A 14,260-nucleotide genomic window follows, 5' to 3' on the forward strand; every position below is an offset into this window, starting at 1 on the left:
CTTCTTAGTAGACAGGAAAAAACAAATCTAAATGTAATGGTGGAAGCATTAGCCGAGTGCACAAAGAAGTAGAATTCTCGGGTGTCAAAGAGAGGCCAGAAATTTCATCGTTGATCCCACAATGCTAATTTCTGCATATGGTGACATTCAAACCTGAGGTCTCTTTGCCGAGAAAGAGTTATAAAATCTTCATGTTGATCACCTGTATGTGCCCAATGGTGTGAACAGAGTAGGAAAGATCACTGTTCTTATGACAAAAGCCACAAAACTCCAGAGGCAAAAAGTGCAACACAAATAAAACCTGTGTCTGTCAGGAGCAACAATCTAGACACCCATGTAAATAGGCCACTGAGAGTTATAATCATCCCTTTCAAACTACATACAAAATTACATTTGCATCCTACAAATGTCAGCTAAGGTGCAGTCCAGAATTGGCAATTATTTGAAAGTTCTCCAAGGGCAATTCTGTACAAATACTACGCTAAGCACGAAGATGAGCCATTTCCGTCTTTGTAGATCAAAATATTTACCCAGCATTGGAATTGGGAAGCAAAAACATAGAGGAAAGAAAAGAGTACACCCGTGCACAGATACAGAGAATGAAACAGTGAGTCTCCAAGAAGGATGCCAAGGTTGTCCTCTAACCCCTGTGTTGGCCTGTGTGCTTGGGGGCCTCCAGGGCTTGCCCTGGGCAGCACGTATTTGGCCACCTCTTTGGCAGGGATCTGCCCATCTGGGCAAATTGGTGTTGGTGGCAGAGCCCAGAACACAGGGGGTGGTGCATGAGTGTAAAGTGCCTTGGATGGTGTGGGAAGTGGCTGCTCAGGGCTCCTCCATAAAGCCCCAGCAGGGTGGACTGTTTTTGCGCTGCAAGGCACCCGTCTGTGGACTGCAGAAAGGTGGTCCAGGTGTTCCTTAACGACAGCATACACCTGGCTGTGCAGGGGTTCCCGAAAGCTTCTCCTGGCTTTGGACTGTGAGAGTGAGTTTGCTGTAATCCTGACCCTGCCAGGTTCAGAGGAGGGCTTAGGCGTTAAGCACTAGCCGCTGGTGGAGGCCTTCATGAGGGCCAGTAAAAATGACAGGCACCTCCTTCGAGCCGGAATCGAACCAGCGACCTAAGGATGTCCACATGCGTCTAGTCTACAGTCCTCCGCTCTACCAGCTGAGCTATCGAAGGGTGCACGGCACTGGGGCTGAGTCACCGCTCTTTCTGGAAATGACGAGGCCAAGACTGGACCGCCCCAGGCGCAGTTTGCCTTGGATTCGTCAGAAGCTGCCTTTGAAGGGAACCAAACACACGCTGCTACGTGATGGCAGCCGACTGTCCTGGGATCGCGATTTTCAAGATTCCCGACTGGGGCCCTCACCTGTTGCGTCTTTTCGCCTCTCAGAGTTCCTTAATACAGTGGGAGAGGAGACGATGGGGGGACTACGGCCATCCGTCGGGGCCAGAAAGTCATTAAGAGGGGGAGGGGAAGGGACGTTGGCGAAACGGATGCGTGGGTCGGGTGGGAAGGGCTTGCGGAGCAAGGGAAAGGAGAACCCACCCCATGGGCGCTGGGTGGGCGGCCGCGAACCGCAGGACCTCAGGCTCAGGTGGAGGCCCCTTGGAGGAATCTCGCCTCTCAGCGCCCTCGCCTTCCCCGTGTTGTGAGTGCCAGCCCCCGCCTCGTCCCCACGCCACCCACTCACCATGCACCTGCCGCGTTGCGCCCCCAGGACCTCGGGGGTTCACTTTTCTGAGCGGGGAGCCTTACTGGGAAGTGATGGGGAAAGGCTCTGGGGCCAGGCTCAGAGACCACGGCCACGGGGCCCCAGCGTCGCGGCCATTCTGGGCACTTGTCTCCCCACCTCTGCCCCCAGACCCGGATTCCTGTGGCTGAGACGGCTGCTCCCCGAAATAGCTCACAGTTCTGTAGGCTTCCCGGAGACGCACCGAAGACAATTTCAAGAGTCTGAAGTTGGGCTAGACAGACGTGATACGGTGCACAAGCTAGGAGGAAGCTGAGGAGAAGGAGACTGAGACAGACGTTGAGAGAGTGGGTTTTCAAGAAGGATGCCCAAGACCCGTGTGATGGCCTGTGTGCTTATCAGCCTCCAGGGCTTGCCGAGGACAGTGCCTGTTTGGTAGGCATGTATGTTTAGCAAAAACGGTGGTGGCAGATCCTGGAGCTACAGCACCGGGTGCATAACAAGGGCTGGCGTCAGGGCTCCTTGATAAGGCAGGAGTACCAAGCAGACTGCGCGCTGCAGGCCATGGGTGTGCGGACTGCGGAAAAGAGGTGCAGGTGTGTTCCCTGGGAATAGATAGCACACACGTAGCTGTATAGGAGTTCTGAAAGTGTTTCCTGGCTTTGGTCCCTCCTGCGAGGACTTTGGCACTAGCCGGTGGAGGCCTTCATGAGGGCCAGTAAAAATGACAGGCACCTCCTTCGAGCCGGAATCGAACCAGCGACCTAAGGATGTCCACATGCGTCTAGTCTACAGTCCTCCGCTCTACCAGCTGAGCTATCGAAGGGTGCACGGCACTGGGGCTGAGTCACCGCTCTTTCTGGAAATGACGAAGCCAAGACACTGGTCCGTCACAGGTGCAGTTTGGCTTGGGTTGGTCGGAAAGTCCCTTTGAAGAGAGTCAAACACACGCTTCCACGTGATGGTAGTCAGGTGTCCTGGGACCGGGATTTTCAAGATACCCAACCCGGGCCCTCACGTGTGGCGTCATTTCCCCTCCCGGAGTTCCTTAATACAATGGAGAGGAGGGGCGACTAAGGCCGTCTGTCAGGGGCCAGAAAGCGGATAAGAGGGAGGGGGCGGAGATGGAGGCGTTGGCGAAACAGATGCATGGGTCGGGTGGGGAGGGCTTGCGGAGCAAGGGAAAGGAGAACCCACCCCATGGGCACCGGGTGGGCGGCCGCGAACCGCAGGACCTCATGCTCAGGTGGAGGCCCCTGAAGGAACGCCGCCTCTCAGCGCCCTCGCCTCCCCAGTGTTGTGAGTGCCCGCCCCCGCCTCGTCCCCACGCCACCCACCCACCACGCACCTGCCGCGCTGCGCCCCCAGTGGGGCTCACTTTTTGGCGTGGGGACCCTTGCTGGGAAGTGATGGGGAAAGGCTCTGGGGACAGGCTTAGAGACCACGGCCACGGGGCCCAGGCGTCGCGGCCATTCTGGGCACTTGTCTCCCCACCTCTGCCCTCCGACCCGGATTCCTGTGGCGGAGGCGGCTGCTCCCCGAAATAGCTCACGGTTCTGTGGGCTTCCCGGAGACGCACCGAAGACTAGAGCGCAGAGATCACCGGCGTGAGCCCGGTTGGACTCCTTTGCCCTAGCTCCGCGTCTTTCTCAGACGTTTCAGATCCCATGCTCCCTAAGACATCTCATCCATCCAGCGAAGGTCTCCCAGAGGCACAACAAGCCACACTCAAGTGCCCCTGCCTCGAGCGTGTGTGGGCGGCAGGTGTATCTGCACCTTCGAGGATCGGGGTGAGGGGCAGTGCCTTTGAGCCGGTACTACTCTCTCTGTGTGGTACCAGGCAGAAAGAGTCAGCCAGGCCGGGTTTGTAGTTTTGCATGCTCTGGTCCTCTCAGGCTGTGCTGCATTCCTCTCTTGTCTTGTTGGGAGCAAGCTTCAATTTTGAGCCCAGGTATTTTGCCATAGTGAAAATGTGTCTTTGGATTTTAATTTTTAATAAACCCTCAAAATTGTCTCATCAACTGCAGCAAAATATACCACAGCAGTGCACGTTATCATTATAGGAGACAACAGTGGATGAAGGGCAGTTAGAGTATACATGGGAACTCTGTACTCTGTGCTTAATTTAACATAATACTGTCCCCAAACATAAAGTGTATTAATTGAAAAATAAATTGATTTGACTAATTTTATTTATTCAGATGTATATATACTGACTTACCAGTCTCTAAGAGAACTATTCCCCAAAACATTAAGAGTAACAAGGTATAGAATATAAAATGTAAATGTTAAAATAACGAGTGGTTAGGGGTGCCTGGGTGGCTCACTCGGTTAAGCGTCCGGTTTCGGCTCAGGTCATGATCTCGCGGTCTGTGGGTTCGAGCCCGCGTCAGGCTCTGTGCTGACAGCTCAGAGCCTGGAGCCTGTTTCAGATTCTATGTCTCCCTCTTCCTCTGACCCTCCCCTGTTCATGCTGTCTCTCTCTCTCTCTCTGTCTCAAAAATAAGTAAATATTAAAAAAAATTTTTTTAAATAATGAGTGGTTAATCCTGAATATCTAACCCTAATGTTACAGGAGTTTTAGTAAGAAGTACAAAGAAAACTTTGGTAAACGTAGTTAAAATAACAGTAATCTGAACCAATGGGAACTAATCTGCACAATGAAATAGTCCAATCATAGATGACCAGGATAAATATAAAATAAACAACACCTACACATTGGAGATACAAATCAGGACACTAAAAATAGAATAGTAAGTCTTACTTGGTTCTAGAGAATGAGAATGTTTTTACTACATAAGTGAAGTTTATGTTTCGCATCAGATTTTTGTAAATACTAAGCATAATAATGTAACATTTTCACAAGTCTAAAGGAATTTCATTTTTATCTTTATTTTATCAATTTTCATATAAAGTAAATGGTGAGATACCATAATCATAATCATTACCCAGATTCAACAATCTTCAGGGTTTTACTAATTTATCTATCCCTTTTTCTTCTTCTTCTTCTTCTTCTTTTTTTTGTTTTTTAAAGTAGGCTCCATACTGGATGTGGGGCTTGAACTCATGATCCTGAGATCAAGAGTCTCATGCTTTACCAGCTGAACCAGGCTGGGTCCCCTCTTCTATTTCCTCTTATCTGAAGTATAATAAAACAAACCTATATCATGTATTATCACCATTTATATTTCAGTATGGTTCTCTAACCATATGAACATTATTACATATCCACAAATTTATACCTAAGAAAATTAGTATTCATTCTTTTGTAACATTTATTACATAATGCATATTGAAATTTCCCTGATTTTCTCAAAATGGCACATAAAGAGGTTTTAATCTAATCAAGAGCGAAACAGATTTTACGCATATATTTGCTTTGTGTGTAAATCTCCTCTATTTTGGATCAGTCTCTTTCAGTGTCTCTGTGTCTCTCCTCTTTTCTCTCTCTGCCAGTGAGATAATAAAGAAATGAATCAGTTGTTTTGGACAATGTTATACGTTTTTCCAAATCTAATGCTTTCCTTCATTTTAATTTATACTGCTCTTCCATTTCTTGAAAATAGAACATTAACTGTCAATTCTTGATTAAGGTTAGAGTTTTTACAAAAGTACTTCAGAAGCAATTCTATGTACTTCACGTATTGAGTATCAGCTCAAAAGTCACATAATCTTTCAATTTTAAATGTTAGTGTTGATCAGTGGGTTCATATACAGAGAGGCTGATCCCTCCGTTGCAAATTGCCCCATCAGCTTATCCTTAAATATTAATATCATCACAGCTAAATCATGATATCCAATTTTATATTTCATCCATATTTACTGGCTTGATTTCCTCTTCACAGAAGTTTATTCACCAGCTAGGGCTACTTGGTTATCTTAAACAGAATGAACATTTAATAGGTAGGGATAATGCTTGATTCTAACCCATTAATTGCCGAATTTCACATTAAATAATTTTCTCCCTGGTTGTCCCCACTGGTGATCAATGGGTTGTTTTTCTTTCTGCCTTTAGGAGATCATTATATGTTTTTATATTCAATGTTTTGGAGTAGGTATTCCTTTTGGTCATCCGTTTGTTCCATCTTTGGCCAGTGGAAACTTGTTGGCTCCTGAGAACTTTTGCCATGGCCTAGTAGTTTGCAGAAATTCTTGCTTCCTTGCCAGCTCTTCATGTATGTTTCTTGCCCCAAACCTGAAATCGGCCTAGTTCTTTTTGATCAGAATGGTTTTGGGAGACCACAACATTTCAATTATTTCATGGAGCAGCAATTCCCTTTTCTCTGTAAATTATAGAAAAAGGAAATTTATATGTCTTCTCACTGAGGGATCAGTAATATGTACCCGGCTGGATTGTGAGGGTCTCCCTCAATGACTAGACACCTGCTATTGATCACATTTTTTTGTACTAACTTTTTAGTACATAAGAGAAGTTTAAAGGATGGATTTTTTTTTTAATTTTAAAAACATCAAAGCATTAGCAGTGGTGGAATTCAAACCTACAAATCCAAGAGACCATAGCCTAAACCCTGCACCTTAGACCACTCTGCCACACTACCTCATACTTAACCTCTTCACTTATTTTCATATTTTGTAATCTAGATGGAAGATGATTGAGTTGAACATCACCATTTGTTTGAGAAAATAATCCTTTGACTTCTAGGAAGTGAATTCCCTGGGATCACAACCTTACCTCCTCCAGCCAAGGACAATCCTTGGCAAAAAATAGGCACTCACTAATTTGTGGAAGGTGCATACATCTTGATCTACATCACCTCCTACCAGCGTTGGGGAGAAAGAGGTTAAGGAGAAAACAGAAATGTCCATTCTCACACTCCACCCATGCAACCAAATTTCAGGCCTTTGCACCACTTATTAGCGTGATACTAAGAGACCTAGAAAAAGCCGCATGAAGATTTAGAGTGACCGTGAATATAAAGCGAGCCTTGTATCTGCTCCCATCATTGCTGCCAGAACGTGCTATTTTTACTTGATAATTGGATCTTAATAGCCGCGTACCAGTAGGCTGATGGGAATGATCCCGCAGAACAGAGAAGAAACAAGTGTTGGAAAGAATGTTTTGGGGTAAGCAAGAGAGGACAGCATCTCCTGCACCAAGGGTAGAGATGGCCTTAGCTAGGATCTCGCATAGATCATCCACAGTAATGGGAGTCCTAAAGATACTCGGCAGCAGGTGGATGAGGATCTTGTAGAAGTTCTCCTGTGACTGCTTCTGTTTTCTCGGTGAAGGAGAAAGCTGAGGAGTTAGAGGAGTGCATGAGGAGTGATGGCTGTTTTGAGAAGGGATGAAACAGCAGTCTTTAAGAATCCTATAGAGGACTCTCGAAAACTTGTAAGATTGTCATGCAGACACGCTTGAGATCACCGCCATGAATTTAAAATGAGGCCAGTCTAGCATTACTGTTTCTCTCCATTCTAGATGAGCCAGGTGAGTGCGGGGACAGAAGGCTTTCTTTAAATAAGGATTGTGATTTTGTTAAGTGAGTATGCTTAAGCAAAAGAGGAACAACCATATTCGAACTCCTAGATGGAGAAGCAGCCCAGAAACTTGAAGTTTCTCTTGGTCATTCTTTTAAGGACACGGGCCACCTCCGTTTCTTCACCCCCTCCTCGAAAGGAAGTTTCTCCCCGTTGCCCAAAAGCGCTCTCACCACAACCTCCCCCAAGAGACACAGTGAGAGGGGCAAGTCTTAGACTGCACTTGGGTTCCACCCATCCACTCTTCGGGAGAGCCCCCAAACCACACGCACAGATCCGGAAGTTCTGACAGTTCAAGACGTGAAAATGTCTGATAGGAGTTCGCACTTGGGGTCGAAACTTTCTCGGGCTTTCTGAGAGCAAGCGCTTAGGGGCAGTGAGCTTATTTTCCAAGTTGGTCATCAAGGATCCCTGACTCAGGTCTGCGAAAACCGAAACACCTCCCTCCTCCCGCGGGCATTGCCTCCTTTCCCAGACACTTCGGACAGTCTCGCTCAGCCGTGTCCTTCCTTCTCGCTTCCTGGCCGAGAAGACTTGGAGGAACCGGGAGACACTGAGTCGAGAGAGCAGAAAAGGGGCTTGGGAGTGGGGAGGCAGAAACGCGAGCCGGAAGGCTCCAGAAAACAGGCCAACGGGGACCTAAGAACCCAGGAGCCGGCGCAAAAGTTGCAGGTATGTGTGGGCGACAGTACAGCCCTAGGGTCTGAGCCCTGTGATCTTGCCAAAGGAGTTTCCTCTGAACGTTTTGCTCCTGGACTGGCTGCAAAGCCTCTGTGCGTTTCCGTTTATGAGTGGGAAAAACGTAAAACAAAAAAGCACTCCCTGTCCTTTCCGAGCCCTTCTATCAATCCTTGTATCAATCCGCGTGTGACAGCTACTTCTGTGGACACACCTGCCACTGTGAAGTCTTAACATTTGTATCTTGCCGTCCCTTAACCTCCTGGTGAACTTCGTCTTTGAAGACTTATCAAAACGTTGCGCGTTGGCAAAACTTTCCAGAGCGCTACCCAGGCCAGAAAGCAGGCGCTCTCTGCACTTGACCTGAAAGTTCACCCTCGTGTACTCACCCCAGACCCATTCCGGTGCTACCTATGTAGACACTGGAGTGATTATTCGTCATCCTCTGACCTCAGTTCCGCTGCTGGTAAAAACTTCATTTGGCAGCGGTGGGATTCGAACCCACGCCCCCGAAGAGACTGGAGCCTTAATCCAGCGCCTTAGACCGCTCGGCCACGCTACCGCTGGCTTGGAGTGGCTCTGCCTGGTTTTTTCTGATGGTAACTACCTTCCTTTACATCTCCGTTCTATTACATAGATTTGTGTTCTGAAGTCCTAAATCTCAAGAACATATGGAGGAAGGGATGGAGGAACCGTAGGGCTCATCGCGAAAGCTTACTTTCCTCGTAGACTCTGGATTGTCCATCTCCCACCCACGGCTTAAAGAGGAATATTTTACTGAGTGAATGAAGAATACATGAGTAATAAGTGAATGAAATTTGTAACACAAGAGAAGGCTGTGGGCCTTTTGCAGGTGTCGACTATGTTGGCTTCCTCTCCGTCTTGCTACAAATATCTTAGGGAAGATCAATGAAGTATTCAAGCTAATTAAAGCCACAAAATCCTTGCTCCGAGGGAGCGTGTCTTATCAAACGGAGATCTAGGGCATTTGCAAATGCCTGAACACCTACTTAGAGCTAGAATCTAACCAACAACCTAGATGCCAATGGAAATCTACAGTCCTTTCTTTTACTAGGTGAGATATCAAAGAGTTCAGGCATGTGTCTCTGCTAAATTATTTCTTCAGAGGAAGCGAAGCCCCTTATATGGTTTTACACTCCATTCCTAAGACACTTGGAGATGTCTTCTTTCTGCTCTCATAGAGCGGGTGCTCATTTCTTTTGAATCTGAGGGCTTTTAGGACCTTAGGGGTTTCCCAGGCCACCACACTGGCATCTAAGCATGGCAAAATCACCCCTCTGAGACTGCTCCTGTCACTCCAGAATTTGTGCAGGGGAATGTCCAGGTGAGTAGAGAGAGCAGCGCTCAAGTTCCCTGCTGACCAACTCTGCCGGTCTCCACACACACTGCAGAGCTATGCCAAAGCCCCAGGAAGGAACGTCATCTCCAGGCTTTCCTCTGAGCTCAGGGACACGATGTGCTCATTTTTCCGAGAAAAACATTTTAGTGAGAAGTGACAGGAGACGGTCCTGCAGCTGCACAGAGGCTAGACTGGGACTGCCAGTCCCTGCAGCTCCCCTCTCCCATCAGGCAGTTTTTATTATTGCAGGATATTCTGTCCCTGTTTACAAGTTGCCTTCATTTGATAGCTGCCTCCAGTTTTCAAAAGAGCTTTCGGGTTCTGTCGGGTTTTTGCTCCAGCACATCACAGCCAAAATAATCATGACATCCCTAGAGCAGTAGTTCTAAGCTCTGTTCATTAGAATCACCTGTGGAACTTTTAAAAATTCTGACGTGGACCTGGGCTCTAGACCAATTACCTCATAATCTCTATGGGTGGTATCCAGGCATCAGTATTCTATAGTTTCTCATATGCAGCCAACATAGAAAAAACAGTGCCTGAGGATATAAGCAGTTCTATTTCTTTTAAGGACTTCTCACTTGTCCCACCTGTCATGTCCAAACCTGCTTGACACAGGCTGTTTCTCTGGATACCTGCTGTGATGCAGCCAAGAAGTTGCCAGGTTCAATGCCTGAGTGGCAGTCGCAATGCTGCTTGACTACCACATGCCAGACCATGTGACTTGGTAAGGACCGTGTGATGGAACAGAGGTGAAGTTGTTCACAGATTATAATGTGGAGCCACGTATCGGAAGGGTTCTTCCCTAATTCCTCCATGTTCTTCTATTTGTCTTTCAGCCTCGTTCTTTTATGTATCTCAGGATGACCCAAGGCTTCTCACCTCCTTATCTCCTCCCACACACCTGGGGTGAGCTCTGGACTGAACTAGCCTTAGTTCTAGGACCAAATACATACCCGAAATGACAGCTGAGAATGGGCCTTCCAGTTCAAGATTGCATGGATCTTAAATCATTCATTTAATCCTCAGAGCTGACTTTATCAATATATTCTAACGTATTGGCTTTTCCATGACCTTTTACACAGTTTATAGAAGAGATGGGACAGAGAAGCCCTTTCCAGCACCACAGCGTTCTTCCCAAAGTTCAGCCAGGAATCTGGGAGGCTATGAGAGGCGGGGAATCTTGGGGGAGGGTTTGGTGCCACTCCCAGAGTGATCTGCAGGACACTTCAGAGATTTTCCACATTAGGAGAGACTAGGGGTCCTGATGGATATTGTGCAGGATAAATTGTACACAAGGGGGCAGTGTAGCTCAGGCTTCCTCCAGACTCCAATGCACAGGTTGCACTTTAGAAGATTCGGTTCCTGTCTGGTTGTGGGATGAGGGGGAATTGGGGGGCTTTGTCTTAGAGTGTGATGGCCTGGGGATGTTGAGTTGCAATTACTTGAGCCAAGGACAAGTATCTGTTACTTCTTCCTTCTGCCAGTTTTGTTGGTTGTGGATCAACAAAATGAAGATCTCTCTTACAAGAATAGGGTAAGAAGCTGTAACTCAAGAGTGAGTGCACCAGTCAGGGGCTAAAATATGAAATCCAGTTCCTCCTAGTTGAACAACTTTAGCTAGTTGAATCCACAATATATAAAATAACAATACATCTGGATCAAGTGGGATTTATCCCAGAAAAGCAAAGTTGGTTGATATTCAAAACCAATCAATGTGATTTATTATTTCAACAGACTAAAAAGAAAAATCATATGATCTCACCCAAAAATGCAGACAAAGCATTTGACAAAGTCCACATTCATTCCAGACACAGACTCACAGCAAATTAGGAAAAGAAGGAAACTTCCTCAACCTGATAAAGGGAAGCTATGAAAAACTTCTGCTAATATCATGCTCAATGATGAAAGACTGAATGTTTTCCCTGTATGGACATCTGCTTTCATCACTTTTGTTCAACATGGTGCAGGGGATTCTTGCCCAATCAATAATGGGGGAAAAAATGAAATGGAAGGCATCTAGGTTTTTTTTTTAATTTATTTTTTAATGTTTATTTATTTTTGACAGAGAGACAGAGCATGAGCGGGGGAGGGGCAGAGAGAGAGAGGGAGACACAGAATCAGAAACAGACTCCAGGCTCTGAGCTGTCAGCACAGAGCCCGGCATGGGGCTCCTGAACCTAAGTCAGACACTCAACCGACTGAGCCACCCAGGTGCCCCAGGAGGCATCTAGGTTTAAACAAACAAGTAAAGGTATCTTTTATCCCAAGAAAACATGAAAATCTATGTAAAATTCCTACAGAATCTACAGAAAGCTGTAACTAATAAATGAATCCAGCAAAGTTGTTGGATATAAAGCAAATATTACAATTAATTGCATATATTACTGTCTATATACTGTATCTATATATATATAATTGTACCTAGCAATGAACTATCAGAAACTGACAATTTTAAAAACAATCCAATTTACATTAAATGTGAGATACTTAGGGACAAACTATGTCCAAGATTTGTACACCAGAAAAAAAAATGCTGAGATAGATAAAAGAAAACCTAAATACAAGGATCCTTGGATCATTTCACGTTTGTGAATGAGAAGATTCAATATCATTAAGATATCAATTATCCCTAAGTTGATTTATAGATTCAATGCAATCCTAATCAAAATAACAAGGTTTTTAAATGTATTTTTAAGACATGTTTTTTTAAATTTAAAGTTTATTTATTTTTGGTAGTCTCTACACCCAAAACGGGGCTCAAACTCATGACTCATGATATCAAGAGTCCCATGTGCTTCCAACTGAGCCACCCATGTGACTCTGGTTTCTCTTTTCTTTTCTTTTTCCTTTGTTTTAGAAATTGACTAGCTAATTCCAAAATTCCTATGGAAATTCAAAGATATAGCATGCCCAAAACAACTTTAAAAAGAAGAACAAAGTTGGAGCAAACTCACTCTGACTGACATCAAGACTCATAAAAGCTGCTCTAATCAAGACCATAGTATTGGTATTAAAATATAAAAAATAGATCTATGAAACAGGAGTACAGAGATAGAACCATACATAAATTATCTATTGATTGTTGACAAAGTTTCAAAGGCAATTCAGTAGAGACAGGTAGTCTTTTTTAATTTACTTTTTATTTTTTATTAAGTTTTTAATTTTAATTCCAGGATAGCTAACACAGTGTTATATTAGTTTCAGGTGTATGAGATAGTGATACAACAATTCTATACACATTACTCAGTGCTCATCACGATAAATGTGTTCTTTAGAAAGGTAGTTTTTTCAATAATGTTAAAAAATAATTTTGATCCCTACTTAACACCACATAAAAAAATAATTCAAAATGGATCATAAACCCAAACTATAAAATATTTAGAATGATATCTTTATCAAGTTGTATCAGGGAAAGATTTTTTTTAGAAGCAACACCAAAAGCATGATCCATAAAAGAAAAATATGATTAATTGTACTTCATCAAAATTAGGAGACTTTGCCCTTCAAAGACACTGTTGAGAGACTGAGAAAACAAGCCACAAAGGGGGACATAATAGTTGTACCCTCAGTCTTTAAGAACGATTTTGTCTCCTAAGGGACATTGACAATGTCTGGAGACATTTCAGTTGTCATAACTGAGACAGTATTACTGGTATCCAGTGAGTAAAGGCCAGGGATACTGCTAAACATCCTATACTACACATGACCTCTGACCCCCACAGTAAAGAATTATCCGGTCCAAAAATGTCACTATTGTTGATGTTGACTAGAATAACAAGCCACATGGACAAACTTAACTCTTGCCTCCTTTAGGGCACAGGCCAGTCAGGTTCCACCACCATCTACTAAAATGAGCAGAGAACTCCTTCTCAAAGCCTTGAGGAGGGGACAGTGCCTGGATTCAAATCTGAATGCGGTATATATTCATAAACATGTGTATGTATCCAAATCATGCCTAATGCACCCTCTAGGTACCAAAGGCTATACACATACATGGCGCAGGAAAGGCATTGCCCTCAAAGGCCAGAAAGTGAGAATGTTCCTTAAAGAGCTCAAATTCTTACTTCAAACCCATCCTAGGACTCTTTGGGGGCTAGGTAAGAGTCAGAGTGGTCTTCCTGGCCTGGCTCAAGTCTGGTGGTTGAATCACTTACCTGAGCTGGTGAGAACTTGCCTCCCTTGACGATAAGCTTCCTGCTTAACACATCTCCTTTGCTGTCCTGTGGTGAACTTGGAGGGAGAGACAGAGTGTGGGTTGGGAGGGGGTGCCGTAGTAGCAGAGAGACCAGAGGCACCTGGAAAGAGAAATAAGACGGAATATCCTATAGGTAACGCATTAGGGGTCCGAGAGGCAGCACCGGGGACCACAGGGACACTTTGGGCGCCCTGTGCAACTGTCTGAATTTTTTTACTTTGGCTCTGAGTGGAACTGCTTAAATTTTCCAAGTTAACCCTTAGGAGCAAAGGCTGACTTCATTCCCTGCTCCCCTCCGTGCCCCACCTTACCTGTTTACTGCACTTTCAAGGTTCTGTCAAGATTCCAAGACTACCTCTCCTCTCCTAAGTGCCCAGGTTAAATGCCATCCTTTGGCCAGCAAGGCCTTATCCTCACCCTTCCAAACAGCGGGGGGGGGGGGGAATCGGGGATCCGGAGGAGTGCGTCTTTTAAAGATCTGCTTGTGAGCTCCCTGCCAGTAAAACGGAGTCCTTCATTCACTAGTTCCACCGCATCAGTCAAGAGCCGAGTAGTCAGAAAATCCACACATTGAGTTTTGGTCAAATCCCGCAGGGGTACTATAGTTTTATTTGGAGTGAAGGCAAAGGCCGTGACTACTTAAGACTAGAAACAAAACCCTGGCAGCGGTGGGATTCGAACCCACGCCCCCGAAGAGACTGGAGCCTAAATCCAGCGCCTTAGACCGCTCGGCCACGCTACCAAATCCACGAAAGTGGGCTGCCTACACTTCCTACTTATACATTTTCTGCTCTTTTTTTCAGCATTGGTCTTTAAACCTTCAACCTGGG

The 14,260-nt window shown here is 45.5% G+C and overlaps 1 protein-coding gene and 4 non-coding genes across 11 annotated transcripts in view; all 5 read right to left on the minus strand.

The window, feature by feature from the left end:
- The window catches only part of RNASE11 (ribonuclease A family member 11 (inactive)), a 122,755-nt gene that overhangs the window by 95,558 nt on the left and 12,937 nt on the right, over positions 1-14,260 (minus strand). For 5 of the 7 annotated variants that reach the window (XM_045059642.1, XM_045059636.1, XM_045059637.1 and 2 more), the window contains one exon: positions 13,390-13,530. The gene's annotated coding sequence lies outside the window, so the exon portion shown is untranslated. The other 2 variants (XR_002742993.2, XR_002158461.3) reach the window with 2 other exon arrangements.
- On the minus strand, positions 1,091-1,180 carry TRNAY-GUA. The gene is given in 2 exon segments: positions 1,091-1,126; positions 1,144-1,180. It is a non-coding gene; the product is annotated as a tRNA-Tyr (tRNA).
- Positions 2,432-2,521, minus strand: TRNAY-GUA. Its single transcript is given in 2 exon segments — positions 2,432-2,467; positions 2,485-2,521. It is a non-coding gene; the product is annotated as a tRNA-Tyr (tRNA).
- On the minus strand, positions 8,353-8,434 carry TRNAL-AAG. Its single transcript has one exon. It is a non-coding gene; the product is annotated as a tRNA-Leu (tRNA).
- Positions 14,091-14,172, minus strand: TRNAL-UAG. The gene has a single exon. It is a non-coding gene; the product is annotated as a tRNA-Leu (tRNA).

Source organism: Felis catus, chromosome B3 (assembly GCF_018350175.1).
Source record: "Felis catus isolate Fca126 chromosome B3, F.catus_Fca126_mat1.0, whole genome shotgun sequence".
Lineage (NCBI taxonomy): Eukaryota > Metazoa > Chordata > Mammalia > Carnivora > Felidae > Felis > Felis catus.